Genomic DNA, 18,265 nt, shown 5'->3' on the forward strand with positions numbered 1-18,265 from the left:
TTTCCCAAAAAACCTACACACTTGCACACACAAGTCTGCAGCTGATGCTTGAGCGGCCTGCCGAAGCTCAGAGGATCTGGGGAGTGTGCGGGGCAAGAGCCTGACCCAGCCAGAGCAGGACAGCCAGCCCCCGGTAGCCCTTCCGTGCCGGTGATCCAGGCTCCTCGCAAGTGCACGGATTTCCCAGGGACACAAGTACCATCTGCAAGCACAGGCATTCACCTGGAGGTCAAGAACTGCTCAGCCAGTTGAGGCAACACACAATCTAACAATCCTGACAATTTCCATTTATTCAGCTGATCTTAGTAAGTTATACTTTTCATGAAATGTGTCTATTTCATCTAAGTTTTTACATTAATCACAATGATGCAACTTTTAATATCCTTATATTTTTACAGGCTACTAAATCCACAGTGGCTTTTCTATTCATTTCATGGATTGTCTTTTTTTCCACTTAATCAGTTTCACTAAAGGTTTGTCAATATTAACTAGATGTTTCAAAGAACCAATTTTTCCCTTTGTTCATCTTTAGTTTTTTTTTTTTTTGGGGGGGTGGTAATGGCAGGGGGTGCCGGGGATAGAACCCAGGGCCAAGCACATGCCAGGCAGTGCTGCGCCCTGAGCTGTGTTCTTGGCCCTGTACTAATCTTTCCTACTCTAACTTTTCCATTTGATTTATTCCATTCCTGTCTTTATTAGTCTCTTCCTTCTATTTCCCTGGGGCTTTTTTTTTTTTTGGCTATTCTTTCCTTCATTTTAATATTTATCCTTCTTATTTTTGGCCTTTCTACTTTTCTGAGATTATAAATCTCCCTCTAAGTACAGCTTTGACTACATTCTGCAAGTTTTGATGCATGACGTTTTTACCATGATTCTGTTGAAAGTATTTTCTAACTCCTCATCAAATCATCATCTTTAGAATTTATTTTTAAACTTCATCATTTTGTTCCTGATTTACAGCTTTAGTCTATAGAGGTCATATATTATGATCTGAGAGACTTGCACCATGGCCTGAATTGGTCAGTTTCTTTTCTTTTTTTTTTTGGGGGGGGGGGTGCTGGGGATCGAACCCAGGGCCTTGTACTTACAAGGTAAGCACTCTACCAACTGAGCTATCTCTCCAGCCCCAAATTGGTCGGTTTCTATAAATGTCTTTCTTTTTTTTTTGTAATATTGTTTTAGTTGTTGATGGACCTTTATTTTTTATTTATTTATATGTGGTGCTGAGAATCGAACCCAGTTCCTCACATATGCTTAGGCAAGCACTCTGTCACTGAGCCACAACTCTGGGCCTATAAATGTATTTTGAGTGCTTGAAAATAAAATGCATGTGGCTGTTGTTTGATGAGATGTTCTATGTGTATACATAAGACGAAGCAAATCATCCACTTAAAACATCTATGCTTACAGATTTGTTCTGTTGGTCAGCTTATTCTACCAATTCCTGAGAGGGGTTGAAATCTCCACTATAGTTCTAAATGTGCCCATTTTTCTTAGAAGGTATGTCAATCACTACTTTGCATAATCTGAAGTCATATTACAAGGCTATAAATTTAGAATTATTATGATTTCTTTTTGAGTTGAAACTTTAATCATTACAAACTGTGGTAGAGTCTGTCTCAAAACCATTTCCTCCACCTCCAAGCACACTGCTGGAGGTGTGTGGCACACTGCCCCCAGCCTTCCCTGCAGTTTGGTTTGCTCATGCAAACTGAGCTCTGCCTAATAAAATGTGAGCATCGGTAAAACACACCGCCCTGAGGCTGGCCAGACCTCCTACATGATCCTCCACCCTCTCTCCCAAATGCAGAAGACCCTGCAGAGTATGCCAAGTCCTCGGTGACGGTGGAGCCACAGGGGAGAAGAAACCCAAGTCGACCGCATGGCTGTGTGGACAGGAAGCTGCCATCCTGGACTGCCTGCACCGACCGTTGTTCAGGTCCCTGTTGGAGCAGAGTTGCCCTAAAGTGTGATTTGTCTGTCTGACACTGCTTAACCCTGCCTTGGTTAGAGACCACACAGTTTATTTTTCTTCACTAATTTACTTTCAACATTTCTGAGACTTTATGGTCTGGATGGGACCCTTGTAAAGAGCACATCACTAGATTTCTGCAAACTCCAATTTAACATCTTGGCCTTTTAATTGGAACACTTATCCATTTACACTGGAAGTAATCACTCACGTATAGACTTAACTCTTCTACAGTACCAAGGGCTTTTTTTTTTTTTTTTTTTAACAGTTGGAGATAAACAGCATGCCTTTATTTATTTATTTTCATTTTTTTTATGTGGTGCTAGGCAAGTGTTCTGCCTTTGAGCTACAACCCCAGTCCCATCTATTTGTGTATTTTTGGATTATTTATCATTCTAGTTCCTGGAGTGTTATCCAAAAGTTATATAGTTTGCTTTTAACCTTTTAGTTATTTAGAAATTAAAATATGCAGCTTGATTTATAAAAGTCCAATATTAAAACACAACATTTTAGCTGGGCATGGTGACACTTATGGGTAACCCTAGTGATTGAGGAGGCAAACACAGGAGGATCATGAGTTTGAAACCAGTCTTCGTAATTTAGCAAGACCCTGCCCTCAAAAAAAAAAAAAAAAAAAAAAAAGGGAAAAGGAAAAAAAATCCTACATCATCACCCTTCTCTTGATGCCAAGGACCACAATTCGTTAACTCCATTTACCATTTACCGTATTTGCAACCTGTACCTTACTGTCATGACCATGCACGTGTGCATGTATTTAAAACCCGTGCTTCATCATTGCTAAGTGACATTTATTTTGAAAGAGATGGAACTCTCTCCTTCGGTGTACTGAAACTATCATTCCACAATCTTTCCAGCTTTCACTGCTCTGACTGCAAAGCCAGCTGACTATTTGCAGATGATCTTTTTCCTGTGAATGTATTTAAGATTTTTCTCCTCTTTGGCTTTCTGCAGTGTCACTATCATGTGTTTGTGTTTGAGTGTGGATTTCTTTTTACTTCTGCCAGTCATTTTTTGGTGCTCTGACCCTGTAGTTTTGGTATCTACTTTTTTCAAATATTGCTTCTGTGCCCCCTCCCCCACCTCCCACACAGCTATGGGCCTTGCTACCTCCTGTCTCCTGCTTTCTGTCTTCCACATTTCCACCCTGTGCATCACTGGCCTTTCCTTCTCTGAGTCTATCACTACAGTGAACTCACTGGTAGATTTTCCAGTGTTGAACCAACCTGTCACTCCTGAGATGACGCTCAATCCGTCATTATGTAACATCCTCCTCTTTCCACATTGCTGTGTGTGCTGGGTTTGCTAAAAACTCACTGAGGACCTCTGCATGCATTATAAACACTGCTTGGAGGTTTGCCTTTATTGTAACATCTTTTGTCTGGTCTTACTATGGGGTTGGTCTCACAGAATGAGTTACAAAAATTTCTTCCCCATCTCTTTACTGAAAAAGCTTTTTGTCAGATTAGTATTCTTTTTTTCTTAAATATTTAGTACAATTTGCCAGTAAAGCCATTTGGGTCTAAAATATTCTTTGAGATATTTTAATAACAATAACAAATTCAACTTTAAAAAATTTAGAAATTTACAGAATACACACACACATACACACACACACACATATTTTTTTGGTACTGGGGATTGAACTCAGGGGAACTCAACCACCGACCTGTACCCACGGTCCTATTTGTATTTTATTTAGAGACAGGGTCTCAATGAGTTGCTTAGTGCCTTGCTTTTGCTAAGGCTAGCTTTGAGCTCACAATCCTCCTGTCTCAGCCTCCTGAGCTGCTGGGATTACAGGCATACACCACTGCACCCAGCAAGGATATACATTTCTTAAGTGAGATTTGATAACTGTGTTCATTAAAGTTGTCAGATTTTAAAAACATGGAAGTATTCACAATATTCTTTTTTTGGGGGGAGGGGTACAGAGGTTGAACTTAGGGGTATTTAACCACTAAGCCACATCCCCAGTCCTTTTTATTTTTTATTTTGAGACAAGGTCTCAGCAAGTTGCTTAGGGCCTTGCTGCGTTGCTGAGGCTGGCCTTGAACTTGGGATCCTCCTGCCAATTACAGATGTGCACCACCACAGCTGCTGGCTTTCTGTTTGCTCTAGGGTTTTTGAGCTTCATGGTGTCATGAACTATGGACATTTTTCAACCATTATTTCTTAAGTTATCATCTCTACTCCCTGTACCTCTCCTTCTGGGCATGGGTTACCACACCTTAGACTAGCTGACTTCGCCTCACACGTCGAAACTGCTATTCCACGCAGGCTTCTCTGTGCTGTATTTTGGGTAATTTCTACTGCTGTGTTTTGCTGTTAATTCACTCATTTTTTCTTCTTTAGTATTAATCTGCTGCTAATCTCTCTACTGCATTTTTCATGTCTACACTGCACTTTTCATGCCGAGAAATCCTATTTCAGTATTTCTACAGTTTTCATTTCATTCATTATTATGCTCATGTTTTCCTCTACATTTTAAACACTGGCCACATAGTAATACTGGTTCAATTCTATGCCTGGGCAAATTTTTTAGATACTGGGCGTTGGATTTTACTGTTTTTTCTTTGTTGTTTTGTGGAGCTGGGGATAGAATCTGGGGCCTGCACGTGCTGGGCAAGGGCTCCACCACTGAGCTCCCGCTCACACTATAGCATCCTGAAAATTTGTTAGGGTACTTTTGGGACAATAAGCTGTTCCATTTTTGGTCATTTTGCGTCTTACAGCGTTAAGCATTGAACCCAGTGCCTCCTGCATGGTGAGTGTGCACTCCACTACAGTGCGTTTTGTATCTTTCGTGCCTAGTTTGGGCTTTGTTCTGGGAATGTGGACACATCACTTGGAGTCAGGGCAAACTGGACTGGCTCCAGACTATTAGTTTAGGCTAATTCTGCCCCACTACTGAGGTTATACCCTCTGAGCAACGTACCTGATGCCCTCGATGAAAGTTATCCTGAATCCTCCCGAACTAAGATGAACAGGTAAGCCTTAGGAGGAGCTAACTGATACCACCCTGGACAACACAGACTCTTAGTGCAAACTTCAGAGCAGCAGAGCACGATTATTCCCAGCCCTGTTTGAGTTTCCTGGCTGTGAAGTATGTTCTTTGCATACACATGGATACGACCCAGCCCTTGGGGAGTCCGGCAGACCTCTGGAGTGCTCTCAGCAGGTTCCTCTTCTCCAACACTTTGCTCCACAAATTCTACCTACTTTGGGTTCCCCAAACTCTGCTTGGTTTCATCTGGTCAGTGGGCACAGCAGCCCCGCCCTGAAATGCAGAACCTGTCCCTCGTCCAGGGTTGGCAAGCGCCGGCTGAGGGCCACATCCAACCTGCTGCTGCGGTTGTGACAAAGTTCTGCTGGAAGAGATCTACGCTTGGTGCAGAAGGAGCCATGGCTGATGGCAGAGCAGCTGTAACAGACACCCAAGCCTGTAGAGCCTAACACTCACCTTGTGGCCCTGCAGACTCTTGCTCTGAGAAGAACCTGGGATGCCACACACACATTTTCACGGCTTCCCTTACTTCAGGGAACACACCCGACCTGCCTGCCTGCCAGTTGCTCCATATGTTCTATCTGGTTTCCAAGTCGCTCAAGATGGGAATCGGGTTGGGGACTAGGGTATGACTTGCCTCAGGCACAAAGCTTAAGGGAGTGCCAAAAAATTCAGTAACAGAGATAAAATAAAAATTAATGAAAAAACTCATGAGGAACAAAATACCAAAATTATACATAAGGACAGTACCAGGCACAGTGCCATGCTAAGCCTGAGGCAGAAGGAAACATCATCAACACTGATCCTGTTTTTACTTAAAAGTTGTTTTTTTCACCATGGATTTTTGCACTGAACTTGGTTGTTTAAAAGTAGTCCATTGTGGGCTGGGGCTGTAGCTCAGTGATGAAGTACTTGCCTAGCATGCATGAGGCAATGGGTTCGATTTCCAGCACCACATAAAACTAAATACAAAATAAAGGCCCATTGTCAACTAAATAATATTTTTCTAAAAAAGTAGTCCACTGAAATATTGCTAATCTCAATCACAGAGGTTTTGGCACTCCTTAAATTCTGCACTATTTGCTTCACCCTAGTCCTGGTGGGGCATAAATCTGTTCCCTGTTATTCCTCAATCAGTAAATGTGTGTCAAATGGATATAAATTAGTAAACAAAAGCACTCTGTAGACTGCAAAGCATTAAGAGGACAAAAGTCTTCCTGTAATTGTAGATGAAGGTACGCACACAGAGACTGCAGCGGACGGGCAGCGCAGCCACACAGCCCTCGGTGGCATGCGCACACTCCCAACATGCGGTGGGCCAGCAAGAGCCCACTGCACAATGCCAGGCCACTCAGCAGCTGGCCAAAGCAGGCGTCCGACCTCCGACACCATCAGCCAGTGGACTTCCTCTCTTGGTTGTGCAGGACTGCCACCCTTCTGAAATCATCTGCTCATTTCCAACCCTGCCTGATAAATGTGACAAGAAAGCACTCAGCAGGCAAAGGACATGTCATCTACCCAAGAATCAGAGAATTTTACATACAAGCCACCTTCTGTATATTCTCCACATGATTTATTTCATTTTCTAAGGCACAATTGCAAGAAAACGCTTTTAAATGTATTAATATAAGTTTTTCTTCATAACTAAAACTCTTATGGTATTAAATTTAGTGAGAAAGCAAAGACTGAAATTTAAAAGTTATAATTTTTTTTGGTACCAGGAACTGAACTCAGGGGTGCTTAACCACTGAGCCACATCCTTAGCCCTTTTCATGTTTTGAGACAGGGTCTCGCTAAGTGGCTGATGCTGGCTTTGAACTTGGAATCCTCCTGTCTCAGCCTCAAGTCACTGGGAATATAGTCCTACATTACCATGACCAATTTAAAGCTATAATTTTTATGACAAGATTGTCTAGAACTCATGGAAGTTAGTATAACCAACATATGTCATTACAATTCACAAAGTAGTTGGGCACAGTGACACACACTTGTAATCCCAGCAGCCTGGGAGGCTGAGGCAGGAGGATTGCAAACTGGAATCCAGCCTGGGCAACTTAGTGAGACCCTGTCTCAAAATTAAAAATTAAAAAGGGCTGAAGAAGATATAGCTCAAGGATAGAGCATCCCTGAGTTCAATCCCCAGTATAAAAAAAAAAAAAACACAAAAACTCCAAGCACCACATACTTCCCACGCACTTTGCTCCGCCTGGCCTCTGGGCAAGAATCTAGCCCACCAGGCTTGGCCTCACCCATGACATTCTCTGTCTGTACTAGGTCTTGGGTTGTCAAAGGCTGCATCCTCTAGACTTGGTTCAGGTGTGCTGGCATCTGCCGCATGCCACTCGGCTCCAAGGTTTCACACACTGCACGCTGCTGTAGAGCTGGGGCCACAGCAAGTTGACCTCAGAGGCCTGACACCCTCAGAGGTGCCAGGCACCCAGGAGGTACTTATTTCTGAAATTAATTTTTTTCTTAGTACAAGGAATTAAACCCTGGGGTACCATTGAGCCACATCCCCAAACCTTTTTATTTTTATTTTGAGACAGGGTCTCCCCAAATTGCCCAGGTAAGTTCCGAACTTGCAATCCTTCTGCCTCAGCCTCCTGAGAAGTCAAGATTATAGGTGTGTGCCATGGTGCCCAGCTGGAATTAAACCCTTTTAACAATCTTTTCTAAAATCCTCCCATCCCAGTTAAACTCACCTCCTCAACCCTGGCCCTGAAAGGACACCGTCAGCACACTGCCAAACAAGCCTCTGCCTCACTCTGCTACCTGCTCACTCCCACCCGAATGGCGGAGCTTTCTGAGGACTGAAATGCATCTTATTCTGTCAGCATCCTTAGCGCGGCTGCAACAGAAACTAGCACTCAGCAAGCATTCGACACATTTAGTTGCAATTATTATTAAATTATGCTTCACAACCACAACTACTGTTCTCCCTTTTTTGCCCCCTTGTGGAGAGGAGGAAAACAGAGCACAGACTTAGACACTGCTCAGTATCAGACATCTCTAATGTGGCGGAGTGATCAGCATCTAAATACATCTGTCAACAGACGCTGACTGCTGCACCACGGGCATGTTTAAAGCACAAACAAAGAATCAACTTTAAATCAACTTTCCTGTGCATACTAAGTTATCTTAAAAAGATCCCTCAATGGCCCAATACCCCCATGAACTGTTGAGTACCTAAGATAATGACATTTAGCAATTTGCTCAAAGCCAGTCCCAGGACTGAAACCTGGTCTCAGGGCCCTCCTTGATCACAGTGTTCTCGATGCCTCTGCAACCTGCAAATATGAACCCTTCACAACAGACTTATTCCATAGCAAGAAGCAAAATAACATCTCAAAGTCTCCAAATATCAACAGTGCATGACAGTTGAAGCTGCCCTTTTCTCATGTTTTGAACTTGAGCGCTGACACCCCATCACTCATTTTCTCTTTCTTTTCCTTTTGATTCCTAAGCCATGCTCTGAGGACCAGCAGGTGAGGTTCTCACCCAAATGCGCCAGACATGGCATGCCCTTAGCAGAACTCAGGCCACTCCCGACTTCGAGATGTTATGAGTGTAGCTGGGCAAAAACAAATTTTCCCACAACGTGCAAACAACTATTTACTTAATTGCCACTACTTAAATACGAGAACTGAGTAGACCAATGTAGTTTATTTTGGAAAAGCATTATCCAAGTGCACCTGAATAAGGCAGAGGGAAAGAAACAGGTGAGAGGGGTTGGCTGCCCTGTGCCACCTGATAATGTTTAAAACTGTTGTTGGGGGAAGATATTTTTATTTCCAAAGGAGTCACATTGAAAACTTATTATTATCTACTGTTGCATTTCTCTGAATTTAATATTCTTTGTGCTTCACAAACCCTCCCGAATAAGTCTACTTCATAACCAAATAAGAGCCACCTGCTAAAATCGCTAGGCCCACTAGTAGTACATGTTTCTCACATGGAACCCAGCTGATCGGTTACTGCAACTGAGAGATAAACCAAAGGGTGAAAGCGTTCCAAGTTATCCTGAAATTTTCATCTGATTTTTCAAATAATCTATTCTGCAATGTTAGTTTTGCTTCATACGATTAAGATTTCCTGCAATTTCCTCAGTGAATAGAGATTTGTTTCACAGCATCAAATCTCTTAAGGTACCCCCCAAATTAATCAATATTCTGAATATAAAATATTCTGCCAATATTCTTTATACAAATAAAATGGTTATACTGATAAATTTTGTTAGAAAAACATGAAAATTAAATCCTTGAACACAAGTTAGATGGTGCTATTGAGCAACCCCAGGATGCAGTGCGCCAGGCATGCCCAGAGGCCAGGCTTTGGGGACCCAGTCACGTGTGCACACGGCATGACCAGCCCCATCTTCCTCTGTGCAGCCAGCAGCAGCTTACTCAAGGCACCTGGCTCTGTCCCAAGCATCAGCTGGGGCCAACGCACCGCCAAGTGTTGAATGGTGGTGTCCTGCCCCCAGTCTGGCACTTGTAGAGAGGGAACTAAAACTTAGAAACCTGACCACAAATTAGAACAGAGGCAGCTGGGGCAGGCTGACGGCTTTTTTTTTTTTTCTTTTTTTTTTTTTTCCGGTGCTGGGGATTGAACCCAGGGCCTTGTGCTTACAAAGCAAGCACTCTACCAACTGAGCTATATCCCTGGCCCGGCTGACAGCTTTTTGAAACCACCTCAGCCTCCACACTTGAATGTGAAAAATCCCCTTAAATTTGCTATCCTACAGGATATATATATGGGGGGGAGGGAGAAAAACCTGAAGGAAGAGTCAAGCAAGGAATGAACCACTGGAGGACATGAACTAGCTGCCGCCTCTCAGGAGGCCGGGAACACACAGGAAGTTGAAGCGACTGACGACCTGAGGAAGAAAGCAGTCAGTCCTGGAGCGAGACTTCCTGGTGGACCGGGAAACCCCCTGACAAGGCCTGAGGCCTGCAGGGAGGGCTCGGCACAGACCACTCGCCCACAATGCAGGCGGCACCAGCACAGCATCCATCCACCCACTGCGAGCCCTCAAGTGTCCCGAGGGTGGCACTAAGGAGCAGCCGCAGACACTGCACAGGACTGACATCTGTGCAGAGTCCGGGACGAAGACCACCACCCAGGGGCACGCAGCGCACACCACAGCCACGCCAATCAGCAGACCTGGCTGCCAGGAAGACCTCCCCGGGAGGGGCGCTTACACCATGAGCCAAGGACAGATGGACATGAACTATTTTCTGTACTTCTCAGATTCAAAAGTTGTAAAAGCACGTAAATACAATAAGGAAAATCAAATGTTTATAGAACAGTTCAGTATTAAACATCAATTCAGCATCTCATTTTATATATTATGTAGGACAAAAAATTTCGACATAATTCTAGGGCACAGGATTTTTCTGTGCTTCTGCTTGATACATACAGGTTTGATTGAGTGTGGACAGGCTGGGTGAGCATTAAGTGGACTGTGGGGGTTGCTAGAAAATGTGCCTATTGAAAAAATCTTTCCTCTCATACTTCTCTTCCAAGCACAAAAATAAAACTTCCATACCAAGACTTCCAGGCTTTAAATGACATTTCAAAATTATCTTTATTAAAGGTGACACAAAACCTGGTTTGAAGCAACTCATCTATTAGAAACTTTGTTCTGTTAATATTATATACAGAATTTTTAGATGATCAAATGTGAAAGCAGGAAATTACTTGTTTGCCAAGATTTGAAGCTGCAAGCCATAACGAGCCGTACAGCCACGGTGAAGGATGGGACACCACCATGGGACCCTTTCAGAACCAGGTGGGAGGGAAAGGGAGCAGGGCTGTAAGAAGGGCGGGCTCTGCGATAGACGAGATGCCTGCACTCTGGGCAGATGGGCCATGGCTGGGGGCGGGCGGGGAGGCAGCCTACCAAAGCACAGAAGGTAGCTGGGGCCAGGGTGAGGCTGGGTGCCCAGAACACCAGACAAGAGCATAGCAAGGGCCTGGACGCCCACCGAGGCTCTAAGATCCACATCCTGTGCTCAGCAGTCGAGAATATCAAAGAAACACCTTTCACAGCGTGGCAAACCTGTGCCCTGTCCTAACACTTTCTCTGAAAATGTTTTCAACTGGGTTCGGGGACATGGTCTCCATTCTACAGCTGAAGTTACTTAGAAGTGTCGGAGCCTGCAGCAGGGCACAGTGATGCACACCTGTAATCCCAGTAGAGTAGAGAGGCTGAGGCAGGAGGATCGTCAAGTTTTGAGGACAGCCTGGGCAACTTAGTGAGACCCCTGTCTCAAAAGGAAAAAGAAATGGAGTTAAGAAAACAAATATTACAAAGCCTGGCACTCTGTCATGCTGAGTATTTTGGACATCAGAGGGGCCACAGAAACAGCCTTAAAAGCAAGGTCTCACAATCTCCTGTCCTCCCCCTGAAATGATTCCCTGAGGCCAGAATTCCTTTTCCCTGAAGCAAGTCACAGGAACTAGAAATATCATTTCTCTGATTGTGGTCACAAGACCCTCATTCTGGAGGGAGTCCTGCCACGTGCTCAGGAGGAAGGCTGGCTGCAGAGGCTGAGAAGGGCCTGGGAGGAAAGGCTCACTGGGCCCCATCACAGCCTTGCTCCCGTCTCCCTTCTGCAGAGCTGTTCATGCTCATTAAGCCCAAGGGTCAGGCAGTTCCACCCCTTTCCACACTGCAGAAACGCTGCCCCACAGCCGAACACAGGCTGCCAGGGAGACCCTCAAAGGATGCTTACCCCAACCAGTGGGCGTGAGGAACCTCACAAAGATCTCTAATTGATGAATTTGCCTGTGAAATGCGATTTTGCAACACACACGGGGTTCATCTAAATGGAATATGTTGTTTTTAATTGAATATCATCTCTGTTTAACAAGTCAAGATCCTATGCTCCTTCAACTAATGTAATTTTTCCTCCTCTAACCAAAGAACAATTTTAACGAGATTATGCTACTGAATTCATTTTCAGTGCATCACAGGCTTCTGATACGAGAACCTGTTTCCCAAAGGCAGAGACATAGAATTGGTCCCCAGGGGGTTACTACATGGCTCTCTGCAGACCAGACAAGTGTGGTGACTGGTCTAGGCCAGTAGCAGCCCCTTCCTCTTTGGGCCACGTCTTGCTTCTGCCTTCACACCTCCACATGCGCTTGTGTGGGAGGGCAGGTGGAAAGGTGAGACCACATGCATGCCAAGGGCAGGGAGTGTGGGCATGTCAAGCACCTAACCGGGCCAATGCTCACCTAAAACCCTGCACTCCATCCCATCCAAAAGGGAGGCCTACCGGAGATGGTCTTCTTGTCCATAGGGTAGCCTCTGACCCACCACACTCACGACCTGCCCCTCCACGAGAGCCCCACTGAAGCTCACCTCTCATCTGGGGCTTCAACGTGAACCAGCTCAGAGCAGATGCTTCAGGAGGCCGCAGTCAATGACAGCTCCAACCTTCAGCTGTCCACCTCACTGTCTCCTCCAGCATGTGCTGCTGGGACTTACACACAGGACCACAGCTATGCTTGGTACACAGTGATCCTCATCTTTTTCCCATTTATCAGCTGAGTAAATTAAGAGCCTATCATTTCTGAGTGATGAAAATGCTCTAAACTTATATAGCAGTGACACTGCACAACTGTGAATGTGCTAAGGCCCACTATCTATCATGGGGTGCAGTTCATGGCATGCAAATTACCTCAAAGTAACTATAACAAATGTTTTAAATGCACGATTATCAAAGAGTACTAACTTCTTGTGCTTTCTGTAGATTAATTTAAAAACAATCTAATACTGATGAATGAAAACGCTAAGGAGTTTAGCAATGAGGCTACATAATACATTTCCCCAAAACGAAGCAGCATAAACCACCACATTGTGCACCCTGGTTTTGTGGCTCAGGGATCTGGATAAGGCACAGAGGGTGACGAGTCTCTGCCCCACAGGTCCAAGGCCTCGGCTGAAGGAGAAAGCCAGACTCACTCATGTTCTGGTAGCTGCTGACTACAGTCCTCCCCAAGTCTTCCTGCACCAGCCAGAGGGCTTCCTCCAGCTTGGCACACAGCTTTTCCCAGAACAAGTAACCCAAACAGAGAAACCAGCAAAAACTGTACCCTGTGTAAGACCAGGCTCAGAAGTCACACTGAGTCACTCTGCCAAGTTGTAAGGTGAGGCAGGTCACAAGCCCAGCCCAGGTTCACAGCAAAGGAACAAAGACCCCATCTCTTCAAAAATACCACATAAGACGGGGAATATCACTGAAGCCATTTAGGAAAATGCAGCCTGTCACCTGAGTCCTATGTTAAATCTCAACCTGGTTCAAATGCTGGAGGTTAATAACCAGGGTTACCCAGAATCTGGCTAGAAAATCAACATGCATCTCACCCTCTTTTTCCTTGCAGTAGTATGGTAAACCTATTGTCCCCAAGTCGCCCTGACTGAGGAAGTGCAGCATCGTGGCCTTGACTTAGCAGGTGAAGCCTCTGATGCACCAGGTAACTGCTGGGCACTGCAGCCATGTGCAGAGAGCAAAACTGCCAGACAGGGAGAGGGTGGCAGTTGAGCCAGAGCTCGCCTGGACAATCCAGTGTGCATGGCTCTCACCAGTGCATGGCCGAGGGGCAGAGGCCACGCCCTCCATCCCTCCCGCAGGTATCTCCAAGCAGCTTCCGTAGTCGTTCAATAAATGGCCCAAGAAAGAAGAAAGGGTAGGCAGGAAGGGTTCCTAATAAGTCAGAGCTCTAAGCAGGCTGCTGCTATAACTGCCTCCCTCAGGAAGCACACTCCTGCCAGGAGACTGGCCCTCGGGAGCAGGTTTCTGCTCCTAGATCTGATTCTGACCTGCTCTGGGACCTTAACCAAATGGCGTAACTTCTCTGGACCTCAGTTTCTTAGTCTGTAAAATAAAGGGATAAGATTGTACAAAGACTCTTTACCAAGGCCCACAGCTGAGCCACAGCAACGTGCCCACTGACACGTGGCTAGATGACCAGTCGCCTTCAGGTCTCAAGTTTTGGCTGCATGAACTGTGTGCTCAGTGACAAGAGGATGATCCTGTAGGAGGAAGAAAGTGCTGCCAGACCCTGGCTGGGCCTCTCTCAGGAACCACTGCCTCTGCAGAAACGCCTCCTGGGCTGTAACCCTACCACTCAGGCCCCCTCCAAATCTACTGAAGATTGCAACAGAGTATAGAGACATGAGAACTGTTTTTAAAGAAAGAGCTACAGATAACTCCAGCAATCAGCAAACAATCCACCAGAATGAAAGCAGGCCCTCATTTGCTACTTTCACAAGTTTGATACTTTGACCCCCGAGCCCCCATACCAACCACCATCCCTCTGGAAAATAGAGTCAGGGCTGCAAACCAGGAAGTCAAGCTCCCTGCCATCTGGGGTGTGCTCCAGAAAGAAGCTCTCCAGATGGACAGCGCTCCCTCAGAAGCTGGCCACAGCAGCTCATTCCTGTGACACCAGTGACTCAGGGGCTGAGGCAAGAGGATCACAAGTTCAAAGCCAGCCTCAGCAACTCAGCACAACCCTGTCTCAAAATAAAAAAAAAAAATAAAAAGGGCTGGGTTGTGGGTCAGCAGTAGAGCACCTCTAGGTTTACCAAGACCTCAAAAAATAAATAAAAGGAAGAAAGCAAGCACAGGACCCCATGAGCACGTGGGGCTACAACTACACTCTAGGGATGCCAGACTATCATCCATCCTCAGGAGGCACAGCCACAGCAGCCCACAGACTGAGGTGGCAAGACATCACACACACCTGAAGCTGAAAACCACCTCTCAACCATGGTCTGTTGCCAGGAATCAGGAACCAAGGCAGATGTCACCAGAAGCAGAATTGAGCTGAATGGCTGAGGCTGGTAGGGAAAAACTGAGTGTGTTCGCTCATCACGAATGCAGGTTCTCAGCTGGAAAATCTCACTTAACAGGCCAGAGGGTTCAAAACCCATTCATAAGCTTTCCAGAATGCATGCAGTTGCCATGGTAACCCTGCCATTATATTTCTTGGTGTTAGACATGTAAAATTACCACCCATAACGCATTTAATACAATGTGAGGCCACCAATTCACAGCAAAATAAATCTGAGTTCAGATACTGGCTCCCCTCTTACATAAACAAAGAGAATCAGCCAGGGGGGGTACCCACCTTGCCCTATGCATGAGAACAGAGCTCAAACTCAAGAAAATGCTCATCCAAAAACAAAATAAGAACTGAGGGAATCGGACTTCCTCCCCCACAGGCATGGCAGAGACGGTGACAACGAAACATCCCCTGCCACATGAAAGAAACCGTCGTCATCTAAAAGCAAACACATTATAATCTGTACCTACATTTCTGAAATTGAACTGTTTAGAAAGAAAAAGAAAAAGCAGATCTCTCCAAAGAACATCTTCAATAATTCATTTAGAAGTCATTGGTCCACACTAAATAATTCTTCAGATGTCAAAACTGTCACTCACAAGTAATAAAGTTTTATTTCTTAGGTTTGAAAGAGATTTATTCAATCCTAATTCTTCATTTTGACTCAGGATGTTCATAATCATTTAAAACACACATGCATGATTTGCCAAGTCCCTTACCTTTTGTACAGTCCACCGTTTGGACCCAAGAGGTGAAAGCGAAATGACCAGGCACGAACTGCAAAGGCATCTTCAATTTCAGCTTCCCAGGGAAGCCCACTGCACCAGCACACAGAGTTGCTGCAGGGCAGCCGGCACTAGCCACGGCACTCACCAAAGCGCCTGCATTCTCACTGCTCGACCACAGTCCTGGGGAATATCAGCTCCATCATCTCCCCTTCAGATCACAGGCAGCAGTGTGGAGGGGCACAAAAGACTACCGCAGGCGGTTTCCATATTAACGGAACTGGTAACCGCTGCATTGCAGTCTTTCTGAAAGCTACCAACCTCAGAAGCAAAGGCGCGGGAGAGAGACTGGCAGAGGAAGCTGCCTTTGGAATCACAAAGGTTTCTTTAAGGATCTTTAAAAAAAAAAAAATGTTACAAACCTCTGGGGGCATTTCTATCTCGTACAGGTTGACTGGTATGTGGTTTGTACTGGGGGACATCACAGACAACTGAGCTGGGTACAATGCTAAGAAGAATGAACCATGCGTTATGCCACACCAGCCTAATACTCGAGCACTCCCGTGAGAACCCTGCACATCTGCTGCTGAACGCCAGCTGCAAAGCCCCACTGAGGAGCTGCTGGGAACCAGCCATGATTCCATTACCAAAAAATGCACGTACAGCAAGCATGTCTAGTTTCTGAGTTGGACACCCAACTACCTTCCAGTATAGTGAAAACCCTTACATGGTCAGAGCACTTGAAATAGTAAACCATGGACCACACAGTCAGTTCACAGAGGCTTTTGAAACTGTAGTCTGCTTACTCTGATTTTTGTAGTCTGATCTTTGATTTTCATTCATTCACCTGGTACATTCAGTGAGCACTGGCCATGTGCTACATGTGAAGGGGGATGCAGATGAGAGAAGTTCAGTCCTCCTGCGAGAAGAGGAATGGAGAACAGTCACTCCAAGCCTAAGGGCAAGCACCAGGGAGAAGGCCAACACCACGGGAGGAGAACTACATTCTTGGGGTCCAGAAGGGATCAGGACACCGTTCTACAGGAACGGCATCTGATAGGACCTGAAGGATGTGGCTTGGGCTGGGAAAGGACAGAGACAGGGAAGAAGGTTCTTGAGTGGTGCACACTCCTCAGTGTGGAGGAGTGGGTCCTCAGCAAGAGTGTGCAGGTTCCGCCAACTGACCGGGGCAGGAGCCCACTAACCCTCACAGCAGCCCTGAGCAGTCCTGCCAACCCTACAACTAAAGGATACTTAGGTGTCCCATGCTGAGGGCCATGCTTGCCCAAGGCACATGGTAACCAACTGGAGGTGCCAGAATCTGAACCTAAGGGCAGTTCTGCATCATGCCTTCCAATGACCCTGGCATGATTACTGCCTACACAGCGTCTGTCCAGACATGTTTTATCCCACCCCATGTCTGACACTGCATAGGCTCTGGGCAAAGGACTGGATGAGTGAATGAACGAACTGAGGACTCTGCTGGTCACGTCCTCATTTCAAGGATGCATGAAGACTTGTGGCACCCCACAGACATCAAGCTGTCGTCTCTGGAGAGGATGCCCTTCTCTGCCTTCCTGTCTACCCAGTCCACTTCCCATCCTAGGGTCTGAAGACTCTTCCAGGAAGTCTGTCCTGGCTCCCTTCCCACTCCTAGCAGCAGGGCTCCTTGCTCTGGGTTCCTGTGGCCCCTGAGGTCACCACACTGCACTGAGTGACAGGTTTTGTACCTGTGTGCCTATGACATCACAGCAGCGGCAGCACTCAGAGTGCTGGCAGAGCTGGCCGCTGCCTCCATGGTACCCTGCTGCTCCCTGTGAGCTGCTCTGAGAACCATCTCCACTGGACAGAACTCAAATCCAGACCCTGGCCTCCACAAGCCACTCCTAACCATCCTGTTTTCCAGTTTTACAGGCACCTAGCAAAGGTGTGCTGACCCTAACAGGACAATGCTGACCTGTGGAAGTACGATGGATGAGGTTCCTGAGAAAACTTTTATTAAGGAAATCATGCGGTTCATTTTCAGAATACGATGTAAAACTGGCATGTTACCCAGACAGTCGGAGGGAAAACAGCAGAACAGAAAGTTGCAAGTAGTTAACTCACACAGTGGCACCACAGCCCTGGAGCAGCACGTCTGAAGTCCAGGCACCTGAAGAGCCCCCAGACAGCAGGTGGGGGAAGGGTGGGCCTGACCAACAGAGACGAATCTCTCTGATAAGAAACGTAAGGCAGTAAAGAAGTAAGGGCATCACGTCAGAATGCATTCACCCAAAGAGGCTTTCCCCCAAGAGAACAAAGGGAGGTGGGGACAACTAAAGGTCTGTTTCTTTAAGTAACCCAGTAGGAGGCAGTGAAACCTAGGAAAGGCAGCGCACCCCACAGTACTCAGTCAATGAGGAACTGAGGGAGGGACCCTGCGCTCTGGGGGGTAAAATGCTGACTGCACCCACTTTTAGTACACCTGACCTCCAGGCCCCCCCATCATGCAGGATGGTCATTAAAACCTCACTTCTTGGTGCCTGTCTCTCAGTCCATTCTTGGGGTTTGGACAGGTGAGCATTTCTCACATCACCCTGTCTCTCCCTTTGAAGGTGAGATATGAATGAGCAAATACAGTCACACTCCACACTGACATTCTGGTCACAGACCTCCACCCTTTTGGCTTCACGCAGTCATGGGCAG

General features: G+C 46.0%; 1 protein-coding gene across 4 annotated transcripts in view; it reads right to left on the reverse strand.

The window, feature by feature from the left end:
* TRAF3 (TNF receptor associated factor 3) overlaps positions 1–18,265 on the reverse strand; it is a 96,984-nt gene that overhangs the window by 44,604 nt on the left and 34,115 nt on the right. The gene's annotated exons all lie outside the window — the stretch shown is intronic.

Source organism: Sciurus vulgaris (genome assembly GCF_902686455.1).
Source record: "Sciurus vulgaris genome assembly, chromosome: 2".
NCBI classification, from domain to species: Eukaryota; Metazoa; Chordata; class Mammalia; order Rodentia; family Sciuridae; genus Sciurus; species Sciurus vulgaris.